Below are 21,780 nucleotides of genomic sequence, written 5' to 3'. Positions count from 1 at the left end.
TCAGGCACGTTACAGGCATTCCCCACTCGCCAACAGGTCAAGCTATAGTAGAGAGGGCAAATCAAACATTAAAAGACTACCTGACAAAATTCACAGATTTACAAGACCCACAGGAGCGATTATTCAAAGACTCTATTTGTCTTGAATTATCTGTGTATATTCGGGGACCAAAAGTTAGCGCCAGCATATATTCATGGGACAATAGCCCAACAAGCTGACCCTTTAGAAGCCCCACTGTATGTGACCTACAGGGACCCCACCACGGGTATATGGCAAGGACCAGCAGCGGTTAAATATTTAGGCAAAAGTCACGTGTCTCTCCACCCCTGCAGGTACCTTGTAGGTTCCCAGCAAGCGGACTCAGCCAGCACCTGCTCCGCCGAATTTGAAAGCATAAGCTCAAAAGCAGAGACAGCCGTATTAAGTGCTCAACATGTTCAAAGATAGAAACTGCCGTATTAACTTCATCATAGGTTTCATTGTCTTTTTAAACTTTGATTGTTTTGCCTTCCTGAACTTCGACCCTTGACAGAATGTCTGGGTTACCCTTGCGCGTCAGCTTAACACCACTTCCTTTTGTGCCAGTCTAGCGACACCCCAATTGCCTTTTATTACGTATTTAGTTGGTGTACCAGCCTCTGAAGAGACGTGGCCAATGTTTCAAGCAGCAATGAACCACACACAAGCGCAATTCCACACCGAGAGTCTATGTTCCACCAAGGCCAGTCTAGTTGCGTGCTTAAGTGACTACGACACTTGGGTTAGTCATCTGCCTGTTGGGCCCGATCACCAAGAATTAAGCCTTGTAGACTCTCTAAATGCCACTTATTGTCTCTGGATGAGTAGCTTGTCCACTGATTGCACAGAAGTCATGGGGAGACAATGCGTTACTACCAATGTTTTCCCAATGGGCAATTTCAGCCAATGGTGCAACTACACCCTCCGTGGTGCTACTAACCCATTGCCTGGGACACAGCTTCCTAGGAAATTACCATCAGGGTACTTTTTAATTTGCAGAGATCGGGCATGGTCAGGTATACCATCCCGTCCCGTTGGAGGGCCTTGCACCATTGGTCAACTGAGCTTAGCTATGCCTCACGCACACCCGAACAGTACCCATCGTGTGCGGTAGAAGCGAGGCCTGGCCCAAATACTAGCGCAGGGCTGTGATGATGATGTTAACCTTTGGTCCAAATGGCAGGTGATTGTTACTTCTATTTTTTGCGGGAGCAGCTGCCGCTCATGCACATCGGAACCTGAAGAAGTTGAGTTGTTGGGTGGTAAAGTATGCTAGTGATACCAGCAAGGTATTATCTGAATTAGCTGATGATTTATTTTCTGTACAACATGAAGTATTAGAAAATAGAGCTGCTATTGATTTTTTGTTTTTAGCTCATGGCCATGGTTATGAAGATTTTGATGGTATGTGTGGTATGAACTTGAGTGATCACTCTAAATCGATACATAAGTAGATACAACAGTTAGTAGAGCATACTCAAAATATCAAGCAAGATGTAGGATTTTTCGGTATAGATGAATTAGTCAATTGGTTTGGCCTCACCGGATGGCTTCAAGGTTTATGTAAGATTGGTTTGCTTGTACTTTGTATTATATTGATAACTGTGATGTGTTTTAGTTGTATGTTAGTGATACTTAAGAAGTTATTTGCCAAAGCTGTTAATATTATGAAAAAGATAAAGGTTTTGTTGAAGAATGGTTTGAGGCACAAGGACATGGACCTCTATTAAGTACCAAAAGGTTGTGAATAGTTACATAACAAGTATATTAAGAAGTTACGAGATCAACTATAAAAAAAAAAAAAAAAAGAGAGAGAGAGAGAAGAAGAGAAAAGAAGAAAAGAAAAAGGACATAGCATGTAGTTAAATTAATACATACTGCTTTTTAAAACAAAAAACAAAAAAAACCAAAAAAAAAAACCCCAAAACAAAACAAAAAAAACCCCCATACTTCGCCCGTTATGAATGTAGTAATTGAATGTTGTAATCCTAAATTTAACACAATTCGGCAACTATGAAGGTCCTAGGACTCCGTTATGCTATGAGCCGGTGGGACCTGGAGACGCTTATAGGGGCCCCCCGATAACATTTCGTCGGGTAAGCCTCTCCTATCCTTCTTTTGGCTCTCTGCACTAGTGGACGCCAGACCTTCCTAATATTGAACAGAGCTCTGTTAAAGAGTGTATGAGTATGAATGATTGTATGAAATAGACATGTCTTAAACGCGAAGTCGACTCTTACTTGATTAAGACAATGAAATCTGTTTGATAACTTGTTAACCAATTTGTTTGATTCATTAATTGAGTGGTCTGAATAGTTTTTAGATTATTTCAAAAGGGCATTACAACATTGAATGCATCAACCTGTTTGATTCATTAATTGAGTGGTTTGAGTAGTTTCTAGATTGTTTTAAAAGGGCATTATATTATTGAATGTATCCTTAAGTTTTGCACGTTTTGTTATTTGCACTATATTTGTTTGAAAATTAGCACTGCAAAATTTTAAACCAAACATGGGCTTGTGCAAAAAGAAAAGGGGGGATTTGTTGTGGAATGTTAGAGAGGTTTGGAGAATGTTGGAGAATATTCCTGAATATTCTCGAAGAGATAGGAGGTACGACCCCTTTACTATGCCCAACCCCATGTTTGGGGGGCAATTAGATCGGCCCATACTCCGGTGCTACCTGCACCAGGGATTCGCTGTGCTACAGGTAAACACACCGGGTGTCCAATAAAAAGTTATGTTGGTGGCTGGGGTGTGGTCACGGAAGCACTATATAAGCGAAAGTTGCTGCGCAATAAACCAGAAGTTCGTTTATCAACCATATTGGTTGCACGCATTTTCTTTGCCACTCCCGCAAAAAGTTATGTTAAGGACACCAATTCAAGAGGCTGAAAAACAGGAACGACCCCCAGGTCCTTCCCAAATTGAAGACCAAGCCTCTAACTCCGCCTCAACTCTGCCTGTTATGAATATTAAAAGTAGATGTTGCAATATAATGAATATTCATAATGTATGTTGCAATTGCTTGGCAAAATTGTATAAAAGCTGAAATGTGAGATTGCTGAGTTGGAGCAGTTTGCCCAGGACAACCTGGCTGCTCCCTGGCCGTTAATAAATACCTCCTGCTTAAAGGCTACAAACTTTGTCTCTGACCAGTTACTCTGTCCGTGCCTTGTTTGGGGAATAAAATTGGCATCACTTTGTAGGCCCTAGGACATATAGAGACCCTGATCTGTTTCCTTGCTCTCCAGCAAACCCTTTCAAAATCCTAATGAGGATTTTTTCAGGAGTTTGCAAAGGTGCCTTGGTACCCTGCTCCCTGTGGATATGGTTCCTCCATCCGGTCCCTTACAACAAGATCCGCTCTGACATGCTCCACGGGCTACAGGTCCACAGCTGCTCCACTGTGGTCCTTCAGAGGCTGATTCACAACTGTTCCACCGTGATCTTTCAGAGACTGCTCCATCGTGCTCCTCCCTGGGTTATAAGGAGACAGCCTGTCATCTCACTGCAGAATATAGAGGCACTTCTGTTCAGGGCAACTTCTCCCTCTCCTCCCCCACCAACCTTGGTCTCCCTATTCTGGCAGTGCTCTTTCTCCTAGTACTGCTATCTCTTCCCCCTCTCCTCTTCCCTCAAGTCTTACAACGGGTTTTTTCCCCTTCTTGAATGTGTTAATTGCAGAGATGTACCCATTGTCACTGATGGGTGATGTCACTGATGGCCTCAACATTAGCCAGAGGCAGGCCTGGACATTTTGGATCTGGGAGAGCTTTCAGCAGCTTCTCATAGAAGCCACCCCTGGGGCCCCTGCCCTTCTCCCAAAAATGGCACCACATCAATCCAGAGAGGCTGCTTAGGATAGATGTTAGCACAGGACTTTGCAGAGTGGAGTTAATGGTTGTACTTGATGATCTTAAAGGTCTTTTTCAACCAGAACAAACCTGTGATTGATTCTGTGGTTTGCAAAAGGTACAAAGAGACTCAGGTAATGAGAAGTGGATGTCATCTCTCTGGACTTCTGCAAGGCCTTTGGCATGGTCCCCCACAATATCCTACTCACCAACTTGGAGAGACAGGGATTTGATGGGTGAACTGTTCAGGGAATAAGAAACTGGCAGGATGGTTGCATCCAGAGGAATGTGGTCAATTGCTTGAAGTCCAGATGCAGACCAGTGACAAGTGGTGTCCCTCAGGGGTCCTGTACTCTTTAATATTTTTATCAGCTCTATAGACAGCGGGATCGAGTGCACCATCAGCAAGTTTGCAGGTGACACCAAGCTGAGTGGTGCTGTTGATAAGCCAGAGGGACAGAATGTCACCCAGAAGGACAAGGGGCAATGGTTTTAAATTAGAGAAGAGCTGATCTAGATGTTAGATGTTAGAAAAATAATTCTTTGCCATGAGGATAGAGGAAAAACGGAACAGGTTGCCCAGGGAGGTAGCTGAGGCCTCATCCCTGGAGATATTCAAGGTGAGCCTTAATGAGATATGGAGAAGGCTGAGGTACTCAATGACTGGTTTTCCTCAGTCTTTATCAGCAAGGGCTCTGGCCACACCACCATCCAATTCACAGAAAACAAAGGCAGGGGCTCAGAGGAGGACGATCTGCCCACTGTAGCAGAAAAGCAGAAAAGCAGAAAAGCATCTAAAGAACATGAAATTGCATAAATCCATGGGACCTGATGAGTTCTATCCATTGGGTCCTGAGAGATTATCTGGAGGCAGGAGCTGAATACACCATTAGCAAGTTTTCTGGTGTTTCTTAACTGCATGGTGCTGCTGAGTCTCTTGAGGAACAAGAGGCCTTGCAGAGGGATCACAGTAGTTTGGAGCATTGGCCATTGATAAATGGGATGAAATTTAGCAAGTAGAAATGACAGATTCTGCACCTGGGATCGAGTAATGCTGGGCATCACTAGAAACTGGGAGAGGAGTGGTTGGAGAGCAACCCTGCAGAAAGGACCTGGAGATGCTGGTCAGCAGAAGGCTCCAGAGGAGCCAGCAGTATGCCCTGGCGCCAAGAGGGCAAAACACTTCCTGGAGACATCAAATACAGGAAGAGCAGACAGTCAAGAGAGGGGTGGCCTCACTTTGAGTAGTGTGTGTTCTGGGGCCTACAAGTCAAAAAAGGTGTGAAAGTCCCTAAACACTTCTGGTGGAAGGAAACAAAACTGGTGAGAGGCTGGAAGGCATGCCCTGTGAGGAGCAACTGAGGACTCTGGGTTTGCCTAGTTTGGAGACAAGGAGTCTGAGGGGCAACCTCATGGCACTGTGCCGCTTCCTGAGGAGTTGTAGAGAGGGAGGTGCTGAGTTCTTCTTGATGGGACAGATGGGAATTGTTCAAAGCTGCCTTGGGGGAGGTTTAGAGTGGAGGATAGGAAGCAATTCTTTCCTGAGAAGGTGGTCAAACACTGAAACAGGCTTCCTGGGGAAGTGGTTGGTGCCCCAAGCCTGTCAGTGCTTAAGAGGCATTTGGACAATGCTCTTGATGACATGATTTATCTTTTGGTCAGCCCTGAATTAGTCAGACATGTGAACTAGATGACCACTGAACTAGTCTGGTATGGTCTATATATGCAGCTGTGCAGGGTGGATCTCTGCAGCAGCTGGGCTCAGACAGTCTGTTCAGTCTGCTCCTGGATACCAGCCTTGCCAGCTGAAGGCACCCGTACATCTGATCCCCTGAAGCCACATCCCCATTCCAGGTGCTGGTTGCAGTCCTCCTCAGTCACACACACACCAACACTCGAGTCCAGTCACTGTGGTCATCATCACCATCATGTGGGATTCATCACCATCATGCCCACAAATGTAAAGGCCCTTGTTGGTCGAGACATACTAAGTCAGATCGGAGCACGCCTGATCACAAGAGACCATTTTTATTGGCAGTCACTCCTTGGGCTTTCCCGATCCCATTGACATGGTTATCAGCACAGCCAATATGGATTGAGCAGTGGCCGCTGAAGCGAGAAAGCCTCAGACAAGCACACATCTTAGTACAAAAACAGCTAGAGCAAGGGCATATACAACCATCAACTAGCCCTTGGAATACTCCAATCTTCGTAATTAAAAAGAAGTCTGATAGGTACCGTTTACTACATGATTTATGTGCAGTTAATTCCCAGATGGAAGCAATGGGAGCTTTTCAGCCCAGAACGCCTAACCCTGCGATGCTTCCAGAGCGTTGGCATCTACTTATAGTAGACCTAAAAGACTGCTTCTTTATCATATACATACACCTACAAGACACAAAGCAATTTGCATTTACACTCCCAGCCCTCAACAGAGAAGCCCCTGCTTCACAATTTGAGTGCGCAGTGCTCCCACAGGGCATGGAAAACAGCCCAACTTTGTGTCAACTGTTTGTAGATGCAGCATTATTGCCGGTACGGCAAGCATGGCCAGATGCCTTAATTTATCATTACATGGATGACATCCTAATAGCACAGCAAGACCCGTTTACTGAGCAGCAGGAACATTTTTTAACACAACAGCTAAGTCACCAGGGATTCCAAATAGCACCTGAAAAGATACAACATACGCCACCATGGAAGTACCTAGGATGGCATATTACTGAGTCACAAGTTAGACCTCAAAAAGCTGCTCTCCATTTGACTCTTAATACCTTACATGATGTACAACGATTCCTAGGTGATGTTCAATGGTTACACCCTGTGATCGGTATAACAAACGATCATCTAGAACCGTTATGACCATTTCTTAAAGGCACCGATCCTGCCTCCCCTGTTACTCTTTCGGCAGCTCAATAACAGGCCATAACTGAAATTGGCCTGACAATATCTCAGTGCTCCGTGGATCGCCATGATGTAAACTTACCCATAGACTTAACCATCCTTACGGGTAAACAACATTTACTCGGAGCTCTCATGCAGTCCGAAAAGAAAAAGGGGGAGACTAGGTCTGCTGATATCCGTGTCTTAGAATGGATCTTAGGACCACTACAGCCAGAAACTACAATCCAAACAAAGATTGAGGTATTGGCCCTTCTAATTTGTAAAGGCCGAACCCGTATTATACAAATTACTGGAGATGAACCTAGCACAATTTATCTTCCAATGAAGCAAGGAGAGTTGGACTGGTATTTGCAGCACTCTCCAGACCTACAGTCAAGTCTCCTAGAAGCACCGCAAGCCATTGATCTCTCTCCGTTGCGATCTACTGTGTTAAAGTGGATGTCCCTGCATGAATGGATTCCTGTTCCAAAACGATCTGAGGAACCCCCTCAAGATGCACTAACGTTTTTTACTGATGCAGGAAAATGTTCACAACCAGCCGCAGTGACTTGGCAAGATAAGGAGCAATGGTGCCATGAACACCTGTCCTCACAAGAGGACGATACCCTACAGACTCTAGAGTTGGCAGCCATTGTCTACGCCTTTTCACGCTGGCTGAATGTGCATTTTAATGTTTTCTCAGATTCCCTATATGCTGTGGGAGTTGTACAGCGAATTGAGGACACATATCTCAAGGACGTCACAAACCGGCGATTAAATGACTTATTTCGTCAGCTGCAGGCTGTCATCCAACAGAGAGATCAACCTTATGCTATCATTCATATTCGGAGTCACCAATGGTCTGACGGCCTAGGAGAAGGCAATGCCCGAACAGACAGATTGGTTTCGCTATCCGTACCCATGGACGAATTTACTAAGGCAAGGAATGCGCATGCTACCTTCCACCAGAACGCCAGAGGACTGCACCGTCATTTCCAGATTTCCATGGATGAGGCCAGAGGCATTGTAAAAGCCTGCCCACAGTGTAACCAAAAGGGACTTGGTCTCGGCCTCAGGGTTAATCCCCGAGATCTTGGTCCAAATGAAAGATGGCAAGTGGATGTCACTCATGTACCAGAATTTGGAAGGCTTAAACATGTTCATGTTACTATTGATACTTATAGTCATTTTATTTGGGCTACAGCTCAGTCTGGTGAGAAAACGTTGCAAGTGATGCGACATCTCATCCTTTGTTTTGCCTTCATGGGTGTGCCAGAGCAGATAAAGACTGATAATGAACCGGCAAATGCTAGCGACAAGTTACCTCGATTTTTTCAACAGTGGGGAATCAGGCACATTACAGGCATTCCCCACTCGCCAACAGGTCAAGCTGTAGTAGAGAGGGCAAATCAAACATTAAAAGACTACCTGACAAAATTCACAGATTTACAAGACCCACAGGAGCAATTATTCAAAAGACTCTATTTGTCTTGAATTATCTGTGTATATTCGGGGACCAAAAGATAGCCCAACAAGCTGACCCTTCAGAAGCCCCACTGTATGTGACCTACAGAGACCCCACCACGGGTATATGGCAAGGACCAGCAGAGGTTAAATATTTAGGCAAAAGTCATGTGTGTTTCCACCCTTACAGGTACCTTGTAGGTTCCCAGCAAGCGGACTCAGCCAGCACCTGCTCCACCGAATTTGAAAGCATAAGCTCAAGAGCAGAGACAGCCGTATTAAGTGCTCAACATGCTCAAAGATAGAAACTGCCATGTTGACTCCATCATAGGTTTCATTGTCATTTTAAACTTTGATTGTTTTGCCTTCCTGAACTTCGACCCTTGACAGAATGTCTGGGTTACCCTTGCGCGTCAGCTTAACACCACTTCCTTTTGTGCCAGTCTAGCGATCAACCAAAAAAAAAAAAAAAAGAAAAAAAAAAAAAAAAAAATCAAAATCGCCTTTTGTTATGTATTTAGTTGGTGTACCAGCCTCTGAAAAGACGTGGCCAATGTTTCAAGCAGCAATGAACCACACACAAGTGCAATTTCACACCGAGAGTCTATGTTCCACCAAGGCCAGTCTAGTCAGTCTAGTTGCGTGCTTAAGTGACTACGACACTTGGGTTAGTCGTCTGCCTGTTGGGCACGATCCCCAAGAATTAAGCCTTATAGACTCTCTAAATGCCACTTATTGTCTCTGGATGAGTAGCTTGTCCACTGATTGCACAGAAGTCATGGGGAAACAATGCGTTACTACCAATGTTTTCCCAATGGGCAATTTCAGCCAATGGTGCAACTACACCCTCCGTGGTGCTACTAACCCATTGCCTGGGACACAGCTTCCTAGGAAATTACCATCAGGGTACTTTTTAATTTGCGGAGATTGGGCATGGTTAGGTATACCATCCCGTCCCGTTGGAGGGCCTTGCACCATTGATCAACTGAGCTTAGCTTTGCCTCACGCACACCCGAACAATACCCATCGTGTACGGTGGAAGCGAGGCCTGGCCCAGATACTAGTGCAGGTATGTGATGATGATGTTAACCTTTGGTCCAAATGGCAGGTGATTGTTACTTCTATTTTTTGCCGGGAGCAGCTGCCGCTCGTGCACATCGGAACCTGAAGAAGTTGAGTTGTTGGGTGGTAAAGTACGCTAGTGATACCAGCAAGGTATTATCTGAATTAGCTGATGATTTTTCTTCTGTACAACATGCAGTATTAGAAAATAGAGCTGCTATTGATTTTTTGTTTTTAGCTCATGGCCATGGTTATGAAGATTTTGATGGTATGTGTGGTATGAACTTGAGTGATCACTCTAAATCGATATATAAGTAGATACAACAGTTAGTAGAACATACTCAAAATATCAAGCAAGATGTAGTATTTTTCAGTATAGATGAATTAGTCAATTAGTTTGGCCTCACCAGATGGCCTCAATGTTTATGTAAGATTGGTTTACTCGTACTTTGTATTATATTGATAATTGTAATGTGTTCTAGTTGTATGTTAGCAATACTTAAGAAGTTATTTGCCAAAGCTGTTAATATTATGAAAAAGATAAAGGTTTTGTTGAAGAATGGTTTGAGGTACAAGGACATGGACCTCTATTAAGTACCAAAAGGTTGTGAATAGTTACGTAACAAGTATATTAAGAAGTTACGAGGTCAATCAAAAAAAAAAAAAAAAAGAAAAAAAGAAAAAGAGGAAAGAAAAAGGACATAGCACATAGTAAAATAATACATACTGCTTTTTAAAATAAATAAACAAACGAAAAAATAAACAAAATACAAAAACAAACAAAAAAAACCAAAAACAGATTTCGCCCGTTATGAATGTAGTAATTGAATGTTGCAATCTTAAATTTAACACAATTCGGCATCTATGAAGTTCCTAGGACTCCGTTATGCTATGAGCCGGTGGGACCTGGAGACGCTTATAGGGGCCCCCCGACAACATTTCGTTGGATAAGTCTCTCCTATTCTTCTTTTGGCTCTCTGCACTAGTGGACGCCAGACCTTCCTAATATTGAACAGAGCTCTGTTAAAGAGTGTATGAGTATGAATGACTGTATGAAATAGAGACACGTCATTAATGCGAAGTCGATTCTTACTTGATTAAGACAACGAAATCTGTTTGATAACTTGTTAACCAATTTGTTTGATTCATTAATTGAGTGGTTTGAATAGTTTTTAGATTATTTCAAAAGGGCATTACAACATTGAATGTATCAACCTGTTTGATTCATTAATTGAGTGGTTTGAGTAGTTTCTAGATTGTTTTAAAAGGGCACTATATTATTGAATGTATCCTTAAGTTTTGCACGTTTTTGTTATTTGCACTGTATTTGTTTGAAAATTAGCACTGCAAAAATTTTAAACCAAACATGGGCTTGTGCAAAAAGAAAAGGGGGGATATGTTGTGGAATGTTAGAGAGGTTTGGAGAATGTTGGAGAATATTCCTGAATATTCTCGGAGAGATAGGAGGTACGACCCCTTTACTATGCCCAACCCCATGTTTGGGAGGCAAATTAGATCGGCCCATACTCTGGTGCTACCTGCACCAGGGATTCGCTGTGCTACAGGTAAACACACCGGGTGTCCAATAAAAAGTTATGTTGGTGGCTGGGGTGTGGTCACGGAAGCACTATATAAGCGAAAGTTGCTGCTCGATAAACCAGAAGTTCGTTTATCAACCATATTGGTTGCACGCATTTTCTTTGCCGCTCCCGCAGAGTGTCTTCTCTGCAAGTTTGCTGATGATACAAAACCTGGAGGACTGGCTGATTCACCTGAAAACTGTGACCATTCAGCAAGATTTGGAGAGACTGGAGAGCTAGGCCAGGAGGAATATAATGAGGATCAACAGGAACAAGTGCAGAGTCCTGCACCTGGGAAGTAATAGCAAAATGCACCACTTGCTGAGCACACCCATGGGTCCAAGGACCTTGGAGTGCTGGTGGACAACAAATACTCCATGGGACAGCGATGTGTCCTGGTGTCCAAGAAGGCCAATGGTATCCTGGGGTGCATTAGGAAGAGTGTGTCCAGCATATGGAGAGAGGTTCCCCTCCCTCTCTACTCTGCCTAGCGAGAACTCACCTAGAGTATTTGTCATTGCTGGTCTGGCAATTAACCAAATGACAGATGCTCTCAATTAATCCCCCTTCCCTCCCTGAGAAAGAAAGGAGAATAAGGGAGAGAGACTTATGGGTTGGAAACTAAACTACGCAGCTTTATTGAAACAGTAATGATAAAAAGGAAGAATTATTAAACATATACAAATATAAAGAAAAACAATACCATGGTTCTCCCCCCTGAATCTGTGTGTTCCTGCCTCCAGCTCCCGACTGCTGCTGACTCCAGGAGTCCAGCCTGGACATTCCCAGGGCTGCCCTGCAGCCTCGGTAGCGATGTGAGAGTTATTGGGGGAGAGAGGGGAGGAATGTGGTATCAATTTTCCTGTATATTTGCATATATTTAGTAATTTCTCCTTTTTATCATTATTTTTTCATTAAAGCTGTGTCGTTTAGCTTCCAACCCATAAGTCTCTCTCCCTTATTCTCTCTCCTTTCTTTCTCAGGGAGGGGAGGGGCATTAACAGAGAGTATCTGTCATTTGGTTTAATTGCCAGACCAGCGTTAAACCCTGACAGAGATAAAAAAACTTTGTTGATAACTACATTTTCAGTTTTAGTTTGAGGAATTATACCACTCCAAGTACCAGCCGAACTCAGGCTGAGTTCATCAGATGCTACTCAAAATGGCATTGTACTTATTATAGTTTTGATTCTACTGCATGATATTATAAATTGTTCTCATATGTTTTGTATTAATTCTCATATATTATTATATATTGGTGAGGGCTAAGACAACTACCACAATTAGGGGAATGAGCGTGCCTCATACAGAGAGAACTGCTGCTTCTGCCTCTGCTGCCACTGCTTGACCCCCCCTCACCCAAGGCCACAACTTGGACACAGCTGGCGTGTGGCTGCTACTGCTGCAGACACCACAGCCTCTCCCCCTCAGTCCACAAAGCTACTAGTGAACAAGGAGAAAAGTAAAACAAAAGAAATCAGATGTTAGCCCTAGTCCTTCAAAGTCTGCACAAGACAACCAGGTGATAGAGGAGATAGAGGATATAACCTCTCCTCATAGAGTAGCCAAACCAGTTATCTGAGGAGGACTCAGAATCAGAAGTACATGTTCAATCCTATTCCATGAGGCACTTGTGTACTCTGAGAAAAGACTTTATTCATCTTGCAGGTGAACCACTTCTCACTTGGTTATTTTGATGATGGAATGATGTGGCTGCTGTCATAACATTAATTCAGAGAGAAGCCAGGCAGTTGGGATCCCTGGCCAAAGATGCAGGTATTGATCAGGCATTTGGAGAAAAGGCTGGAACCACCAGCCTATGGAGACGACTCTTGTATGCTATAAGGGAGAGATATCCCTATAAAAAGGAAATAGACTGTCCAGAGGTCAAAGCAGCCACACTTGGAAAAGCTATCAGGTATCTGGAAGAATTGGCTGTATGAGATGTGATCTATACCGATGATGAGACTGAAGATCCTTATCACATGCCAAGCCCTAAGCCTATGTTGCAAAGGTTTGTGCATGCCGCACCATCCCCATTTAACCATACACTATCAGTAATGTTATGGGTTCCTGGAGAAATGGAACCAACTGTGGGTGATGTGAATAAACAGCATGAGAATATGAAGATGCTGTCATGGCTCCTCATCGGGCCTGGGTCTCAACTGTAAAGGGAACAGCTGAGAAACTACATCTACCCCATCAGAAAGCCCTGGTGGTGGCTGGGGAGATGTCCAGGCCTGGAACTGTCTTGGACCATGTCACAGAATCATAGAATCATGGAATGGTTTGGGTTGGAAGTGTTAAAGATCATCTAGTTCCAACCCCCTGCATGCATGGGTGGGGACACCTCCCACTCAACTGAAATCAACCCTGCCCCTGTCCCCATGGAACTCATTTCTTAATCCCATCCTCAGCATCAGCCTCAGTCAGAGCTGGTGGACAGACAAATGAGTATCAGACAGCTGTATACCCAGGTGGTCAAGAAGGCCACCAACATCCTGGCTTGTATCAGGAGTAGCGTGGCCAGCAGGAGTAGGGAAGTGATCATGCCCATGGAAATGACAGGGAACAGTGTTGGCACAAGTGCTGGACACTGAGGCACCATCACATCCTTTCAGGAGGACTTTGGATTACTGATGGCACTTTGACCCTCATCATCTCGTGAACTTCCCACCCACCACATCACCCACCTCTTCAATCCAGACATCACCGGTCTGGCTACAACAGGACAATGGTAGAGCATGGCAAAGGGCTTGCTAAAGGCCAGGTGCACCCCATGCCTTTCTGTCCCCTGCCCACTCTGCTTCAGCAATCACTTCTTTGTCCTTCACGTGCCTGGAACAGGATGGACCCCATCACTGTCCCACGGACTGAGGTCATAAAATCATAGAATCCTAGAATGTTAGGGGTTGGAAGGGACCTCTAGAGATCATCCAGTCCAACCCCTCTACCAAAGCAGGATCACCTAGGGCAGGACACACAGGAACACATTCAGGGATGTGTTGAAAGTCTCCAGAGAAGGAGACTCTACAGCCTCTCTGGGCAGCCTGTTCCAGTGCTCTCACAACCTCACAGTCAAGAAGTTTCTCCTCATGTTGAGGTGGAACTTCCTATGTTCTGGCTTAAACCAATTGTTCATCTGAAAAGAGATTGGACCCTTCCTTTTGACACTCACGCCTCAGACATATATAAACACTCATAAAATCCCCTCAGGCTTCTTTTCTCAAAGCTAAGCAGACCAAATTATCTCACTCTTTATTCATAGGAGAGATGGTCGAGTTCCTTAATCATCTCCTATCACTCCCTGGGACTCTCTCCAGTAGATCCCTGTCCCAGTAGAACTCGGGAGCCCAAAATAGCATCCCGTATTCCATGTGTGGTTTTAAAAGGGCAGAGTAGAGGGGTAGGAAAACCAATCTAGATCTGATAGATCAATTTTGCTGACGCACTCCAGGACACCATTGGCTCTCTAGACTACCCATTTGGTCATCCATTTGAAGGATATCAGGTTAGTCAAGCAAGATTTCTCCTTAATAAATCAATGTTGGCTGCTCCTGAGAACCTTCTTTGTGTTTGCACATTCAGAGTACTGAATATTCTGTAAGGCAGACTTCTCCTTTCCTGCTCAGTATTGAGCGCTACATCTACCATTGCAGAGATGTGGAATCCCCTCAGTTTCCACAGAAGTTTTCTCCTTCTCCTCTTTTATCCTCCTGTGTTGTACTGACTGCAGCACAATGGACCTTCCAGTACCTGTGGGGAGCCTAGTGGAATCCTGAAGAGGGACTGCTTCCAAGGGCCTGGACTGATAGGATGAGGAGGAATGGGTTTAAGTTAGGAGTTTATATGGATTGGATGTTAGGAAAAAATTCTTTACCATGAGGATACTGGAAAAAATGATCTAGTTGATGGTGTCACCAATTAGTGCAGGGGGGTTGGAATGGATGATCTTTAGAGGTCCCTTCCAACACAAATAATTCTGTGATTCGATGATTATAAGATCTTTCGCAGCTTCAGTAACTGATGTAAACACTTTAAAAATACAAAAATATGTCTCTTGAATCAATCTTGTTTTTTCTTTCTCCCTGCTATGTTGCAACATTTTGTCAATTAACATATGTTTACCTCACCATATGCCTGACAGACACCTAAAAGATAAGAATGCTTATCAGGTCACCTCCTGGTGCATGATGGAGACAATGAAGGTAGCAGGACACCCAAAAAGACTAAAAGATAAGGATGACTCATCTCCGGGAAGTCTGGAAATCTGTATGTATCAGGGACTTATGCAAAAAAGGGACCCCTTTTCTTTTCCTGTATAAAAATCGCCCAAGAAGAACCGAAAAGCAGCCAGCAGCTCAGAGCAGCCAGTAGCTCGGAGGAGCCAGCAGCTCAGAAGGACACGTGGAAGCCAGCTCCTGTGACTACAAACTCCAGCCAGCTCGGCACAAAAAGGCTGCAAGCAGCTCTGAAGGCCCAAGCGGAAAGCGGCGAGGCGGCTTTCTTCTAGACCCCCCCTCTCTCGGCACTTCGGCTTCAGCTACGGGACAGAGAAGCGGCAGGAGCGACAGACCCTACGCACCCGACTACAGTCAGAGGCCAGGGCCGGCGGACGGTGATAACATCTTAATTACCCTCCTTCTTTTCTCTTCTTAACGACTCTTGTCTCCAAAGTAACTAATTGTATAAATCCTAAATAAATCCTTTTAACTTGTTTAAATCATAAAGCCTGGTTATTTTTGTAAATTCACGCGTCGTCTATGAGTAGCGGCTGAAATTTCCTCGCAAACAAAATATAAATAATAACTCGGATCGTAACATTTAATTGGCGTCACGGACAGGATAAAATTGAGGAAAAATCAGAGCCTGCTCTTAGACGGACACCTGAGTTGCAAAACTAACCCTTAAAGAAATTTAAAACAATTTAAATGGAGTCTATAATGTGTTCTGCTAGCCCTAGTGGTTTGTCCTTCTATGACGAAAAAGAATTTAGTGAAATCGCTTTGATTCGCCCATTCAAGGAGTTCCTCAAAACCCGTGACTATACCCCGAAGAAAATTCTCTATGATTCGCTTTATACAGATTATAAGAGTAAAAATTATACTTCCATTGCTCAAACGATAACAAGTTTGGAAAACAAATCTGCTCTGGAGAAAGACGTTAAGAAAAGGTTGAAAAAAATGGGTGTAGATTTTTTCTATGCTCGTGCCTTTCTCACCTTGGCTACTATAATTTGGCAGGAGAACGAAGAATTACGCCAAAAATGAGAGAATTTTGAAAGTGGCGTTAAATCTGAGGAGCGGCCAGGGAAATCAAATTCTGAAATCTGTACTAACCCTCATCTGGTGCTAGATGGCGCTCCATCTGCCTCTGAATATACAACAGACGATGGAGAGTATGTCTCTCCTGAAAGACCCCGTAAATAAACGGTGCGTTTTGCACCCAAAAGGGGGAAAAGCAGACCCTCCATCTTAAAGACAAAGCCACAGCCAAAAGTTGCCAGCACGCAAACACGAACTCCCCCTCAGGCTGTTAACCCGCCTGAGGGAGAAGTGGCTGAATTACGCCAGTTGCTCAACACATTTATAAAAACTGAGGCTAAGAGAGTTGATAAATTGGAGAAACAGGTCAGACAGCTGGCTGTAATGAGCAAGAAGGCCTCTGCACAGTCTTCCTCCTGCCATGAGTCTTCTGATAGTTCAGAAGATGAGAGCATGCCTATGACACATAAGCGTCTGAGTCCTGTAATCAGAGCAGAACATACGAGTGAACTTGATACAGGATGAGAGCAAGTTACCCATAAAGAATTTCCATACTCTCCTCTGGAGCTGACACAATTAAAAAGACAGTTTGGCAGATTGCCTTTAGAAACTGATATAGACTATGTGGTAAGGGTTTCAGCTTCGGGTGGAGACCACATATTATTATCAGAAAAAGAAGCGTCAGGTCATTGGGGTCCTGGAGTTATGTTGATTACTGGCAATTCCAGAGCTCCATGGTCCCTGACCCAACGAGCTGCTTATAATGTGGGCTTCACTGACCCCATAGCAAGGGGAGAACCCCATGTATTGCAAGGGGGCCTCACCCAGCTACTGGACAATGTTCATAAAGCCAGTGTGATACAAATGATTTATGACCATGCTCTGGTGATTAATCAGGAGGACCCCCTTATGCTAAAGGTAAAACCTGAGAGAATGGATATTCTCATCAGAGGGCTACCTACGCAACTGAAAAATCTAGCCCTACAGATCAAGGCTAGAATCGAAAATTCGAATGCAAATTCGCTATTAGGCACAGACTACACTTGGTGTGATCTGCTAACTGAATTGACAGAATTTGGGCATAAATATGTAGCACCCAAAGCTGATTCTACATCTGTAAGAATTCTTCAGACCCCAGCAAATTATAATGATAGTCAAAACTTGACTTATGCTGCTGCGGTTGCCAGGCCTCCCCAAATTCCTCCTCACCAGCAGGAGGAATCACGGGGTGACTGGACAGTTGTAAATAGGGGAGGCAGACGGAGAAATAATCATAATAATAATCGTCAAAATAGACCCTCCCAAGACAGAAATAATTCACCACAGGGTGAACTGGGACCTTTTGCAAAGCTTAAAGAGGAAGCTAAGCGAAAAGGCATCCCTCCTTCAATCTTAAGTCACAGTTTTACTTATGGCTATCTAAAAGCCTTAGTAGAGGGATGGCCTGCCAGGTCAAATTCAGGGGAAAGATCTGGAAATTCCCATAATTCAGGAAACTAAAAGGACCTCTCTCTGCTACTAAAAAGAAAGCAAAAAGACGGCAGAGAGAGGAGACAGGTCCTGATCCCAGTTCAGTAAATTCTACTGACCCACTGAATAAACCTTGGGAAACCATCCCTACAAATCAAAATGATTGGTCTGAAAATAATAAACAATCAAATCCTAAAATATCAAGTCCTCCAAAAGACTGGCAAAATGTGCTAAGATTGGTCTTGAACAAAAATGGGGATTTAGAACTTATGTGCGCTGTTGGGCCAAAATGCTACCCTGTAACATTTGTGGTAGACACTGGTGCACAGATCTCCACACTAAAATCTGATGTGGCCAAGAAATGTGGTATTAATTCTTCTCTGAAACCAATATTCGTTAGTGGTGCTTTGGGAAAGCCTGTTTTACAGAAAACAGCTAAAGTTTCCCTCAAGCTACCGGGAGACGAGGAGTTAATTCGAACGCAAATGATAGTAGACGACATCCCTTACAATCTGTTAGGAATGGACGTATTGATTGGTCGATCCTGGAGAGACGAGAACGGTCGCTTTTGGAATTTTGGCACCCCCACTCTTAAAGTTAGACTGTTAAAAACTGCCCCTCACCTCCCCCAAAGCAAAATTACAAACATTAAACAATATTCTATTCCCATAGCAGCTAAAGAGGGTATCAGAGAAGTTATTTCTGACCTAAAACAAAGAGGCATAATTGTGCCTTGCCATTCGCCTTATAATTCCCCGATTTGGCCCATAAGAAAACCAAATGGTAAGTGGAGAATGACTGTAGATTATAGAAAATTGATTGCGGGTACTGAGAAATTAACTGCAGCTGTCCCAAACATTGCAGATCTGGTGCTAGAAATCCAGGAGGCAGCGCACCCAGTGCTTGCCTCTCTCGATGTGAAATATATGTTTTTCCAAATTCCCATTGATTCCGAGGATCAAAAATATTTTGCTTTCACTTGGGATGGAGTACAATATACTTTCACCAGGTTGCCTCAGGGCTACAAACATTCTCCCGCGATTGCCCACCATGCTCTGGCACAGGAGCTAGAAAATATTCCAGAAATAAAAAATAACCCAGATGTGAAAATTTATCAATACATTGATGATGTACTGATAGGTGGTAAAACTGAGCAAGCCGTGAGAACAGTTTATGATGCCATAATTGGGCACTTAACAAGCTTAGAAATTGAAATACCTGAGGAAAAAAGGCAACCTCCGTCCCAGGAAACAAAATTTCTAGGAATCAAATGGAAAGGTGGGACATGGAATATTCCTACAGATACTCTCTCTCACCTGAGAGAAATAAAGGCACCCACAAATAAAAAGGAATTACAAGAAATTATGGGAACTTTGCAATATTGGCGAAAGCACATACCTGACCTGTCAATCATTGCTAGGCCATTGTATGACTTGTTAAAGAAACACCGCCACTGGGAGTGGACTCAAACTCAGGATGAGGCGCTAAAACTCCTACTCCTAGAAGCACAGACCTTTCAAACCCTGGGACCTCTTCACCCAGAGGACCCAATAACAATCGAATGGGGTTTTTCTTCCAGTGCGTTATCTTATCACTTTTGGCAATGGGGCCCAGCTGGAGCCACCAGGCCCATATCGTTTTATTCTCAGTCCTTAAAGGACTCAGAAGCGGTATTCGGTGCTGGAAAAGGGTCTGCTCACCGTCAGCACAGCTTAAGTAGATAAGCAAGATAATTAAAAAACAAAAGGTAATCCTGCAAGGGCCTTTTCAGGTGATTAACCAGGTACTGTCTGGAAGGCCACCTCCTGAAGGAATTTCTCAGAAAGGCACAATTAGAAAATGGTATAGCCAAATTGAATATTTTGCTGAACTTTTCCAAATTGAGGAAGGCCCTGATAAGCATCTGAAAATTCAAGAACCAATTGAATCCACAGATGAAAAAGATTTTATAATGAAAACTCCTAGCCCTATTAAAGAAGCCCATGAATACAAAAGTGATATGACTACAGCCTGGTTCACAGATGCTTCTTCCCAAAAGGAAGGAAAAGTATGTTTTTTTAAATCTGCCGCAATTAAACCTTCCACGGGTGAACAAATAATAAATCAAGGTGAAGGAAGTGCACAAGCAGGTGAACTGGATGCTGTTTTGAATGTATTTGTAAAAGAAAAAGCCACTAAGGAACCTGTATATATCTATACAGATTCTTTTGCTGTCTTTAAAGGCTGTGTAGAATGGGTGACATTTTGGGAAAATAATAAGTGGGAGATTAATAGAGTGCCTGTATGGCATACAGAGAAGTGGAAGGAAATTCTACAAATTGCAAAACAAAATCCCAATTTTCATGTAGGCTGGGTACCTTCCCACCAATCCAATTTAAAAGATGAAGCCAGCAAATATAATAACCAAGTTGATGAATTGGCAAGAATTAATGTCATTGAAATCAGAGATGCTCTCAATAAAGGTGAGGTCCAAGAATGGGGAAAATTACTAGAATGGCTTCATTGCAAGAGAGGCCATTCGGGTATTTTTGATTTGTATAAAGAAGCACAATCTCGTGGTTGGTCTGTATCACCAGAACAATGTAAAACAATAATTTCCTCATGTGATTTGTGTAAAATTCGGTTGGGAGAACATCCTCTGAGTGCTGACAATTTACATCTCAGAGATGGTAAAACATTATGGTCTACTTGGCAGATAGATTATATAGGCCCCTTCCGAAGGTCAGGAAATAAACAGTATGTTATTGTAATTGTGGAGGTTATCTCTGGGTTAACTTGTGCAGAATCGTATGCAAAAGCAAATGGAGAAAACACTGTATCTTTCCTGAAGAAAATTTTTGGAATTCTGCCTAGACCTACCAGTATTCAGTCTGATAATGGTATTCATTTCACTTCTCACCTGGTCCAGCAATGGGCAAAAAGTGAAAATATTAACTGGGCTTTCCATATTCCCTATCATCCCCAGGCAAACGGCATTGTTGAACGAACAAATGGGTTACTTAAAAAACTCATTAGACCTCACGAGAGTAACTGGCATGAGAGACTCAACTATGCTATTACCACAGTCAATAATAGGTGGGGTGTGAACGGGTGTCCCAGAATGACGGCATTCTTTCTCCTGTCGCCTAATCAAGATAACAACACTGAGAAGCAGCCTCCCAGGAACTTCAGAGGAACCTTGCAGCCAGGCCAAGCCGTTTGTGTGATTTTACCTAACATAGGTAGAATTAAACTCATTTTGCAAAATCTACTGAATTCAAACATGTGGGTGGCAACTGACATGAATAATAAACAGCACAAAATTAGCACAAACTGGATAATCTATGTGGAATAAGGTTTAAGTTATTTTTTACCCTGTGTCCTGTAAACCAATGTTTTCTTTTCTTTTAGTCCTTTGTGTAATTAGGTTTTGTGTCTTGGCACAGAATGAGGTTTACTTAATGTGACTACAGACATCAGTAATCCCAGGACATCAAAGCAAAACACCCCTGGTGTACAGTTTCAGACTTGGCTACTCTGAAACTGACACTGGAAGAAATTACTTACTGCTGGCTGGGAGGCTAGCCACCTCTTTAGCCTAGGTAAAGTAATTTATAACATCATGATTTTGTCCCTGATTGCTCCTGGATTGCTGTTACCTGTAATACATTTTATTGGTGGTATAATATCAGATGTAATTTGTATGTGTATGAAATGGGCCTATGTTATGTCCTTATGATTATTGCATTGTATCTTATTTTATAATTTTTGTAATTCTTATAATTTTTATTACTATGGCTATTGTTATTATTAGCTCTCATCTATAATCGACATCTTCTTCTCATTTAATTGCTAAGATTTTGTAACCGTCCGTATTTTACCTTTCTTTCTACACATGTTGTACTTGTCACTACCTGACACAATTGCTTTGTATGGGCACATACTTTACTCCTATTAAGTTGATTCTTTGAAACCTTTCGTATATGCTCTCTGCTACCTTTTAGCCGTTAAATGTCTGTAATATATCTAGATAACTAGTCGCAAAACTTCCCAATGCTGGCGCAACACAGGATGCAATTTCTTTCTTCTTTTGAGTATGTATATATATTTATTCATCCCAACAACACGCTCCCATAGCCTCATGGGGTGAGGTGACGTAATTTGGTGAGGTATATACATTGTGGCAAATGTGTGGTACAAGAGA

At 43.2% G+C, this 21,780-nt stretch overlaps 3 protein-coding genes across 3 annotated transcripts in view; all 3 read left to right on the top strand.

Moving 5' to 3' along the window:
• LOC139789283 (zinc finger protein 501-like) overlaps nucleotides 1–21,780 on the top strand; it is a 508,475-nt gene that overhangs the window by 329,748 nt on the left and 156,947 nt on the right. The window lies entirely within an intron of this gene.
• Nucleotides 1–21,780, top strand: part of LOC139789149 (olfactory receptor 5P76-like) — a 428,065-nt gene that overhangs the window by 257,560 nt on the left and 148,725 nt on the right.
• The window catches only part of LOC139789167 (olfactory receptor 14J1-like), a 35,470-nt gene that overhangs the window by 12,861 nt on the left and 829 nt on the right, over nucleotides 1–21,780 (top strand). The gene's annotated exons all lie outside the window — the stretch shown is intronic.

This window comes from Heliangelus exortis, chromosome W (assembly GCF_036169615.1).
Source record: "Heliangelus exortis chromosome W, bHelExo1.hap1, whole genome shotgun sequence".
Classification (NCBI taxonomy): domain Eukaryota; kingdom Metazoa; phylum Chordata; class Aves; order Apodiformes; family Trochilidae; genus Heliangelus; species Heliangelus exortis.
The sequence above is the reverse complement of the archived record's forward strand: the minus strand, read 5'-3'. Positions and strand labels throughout refer to the sequence as shown.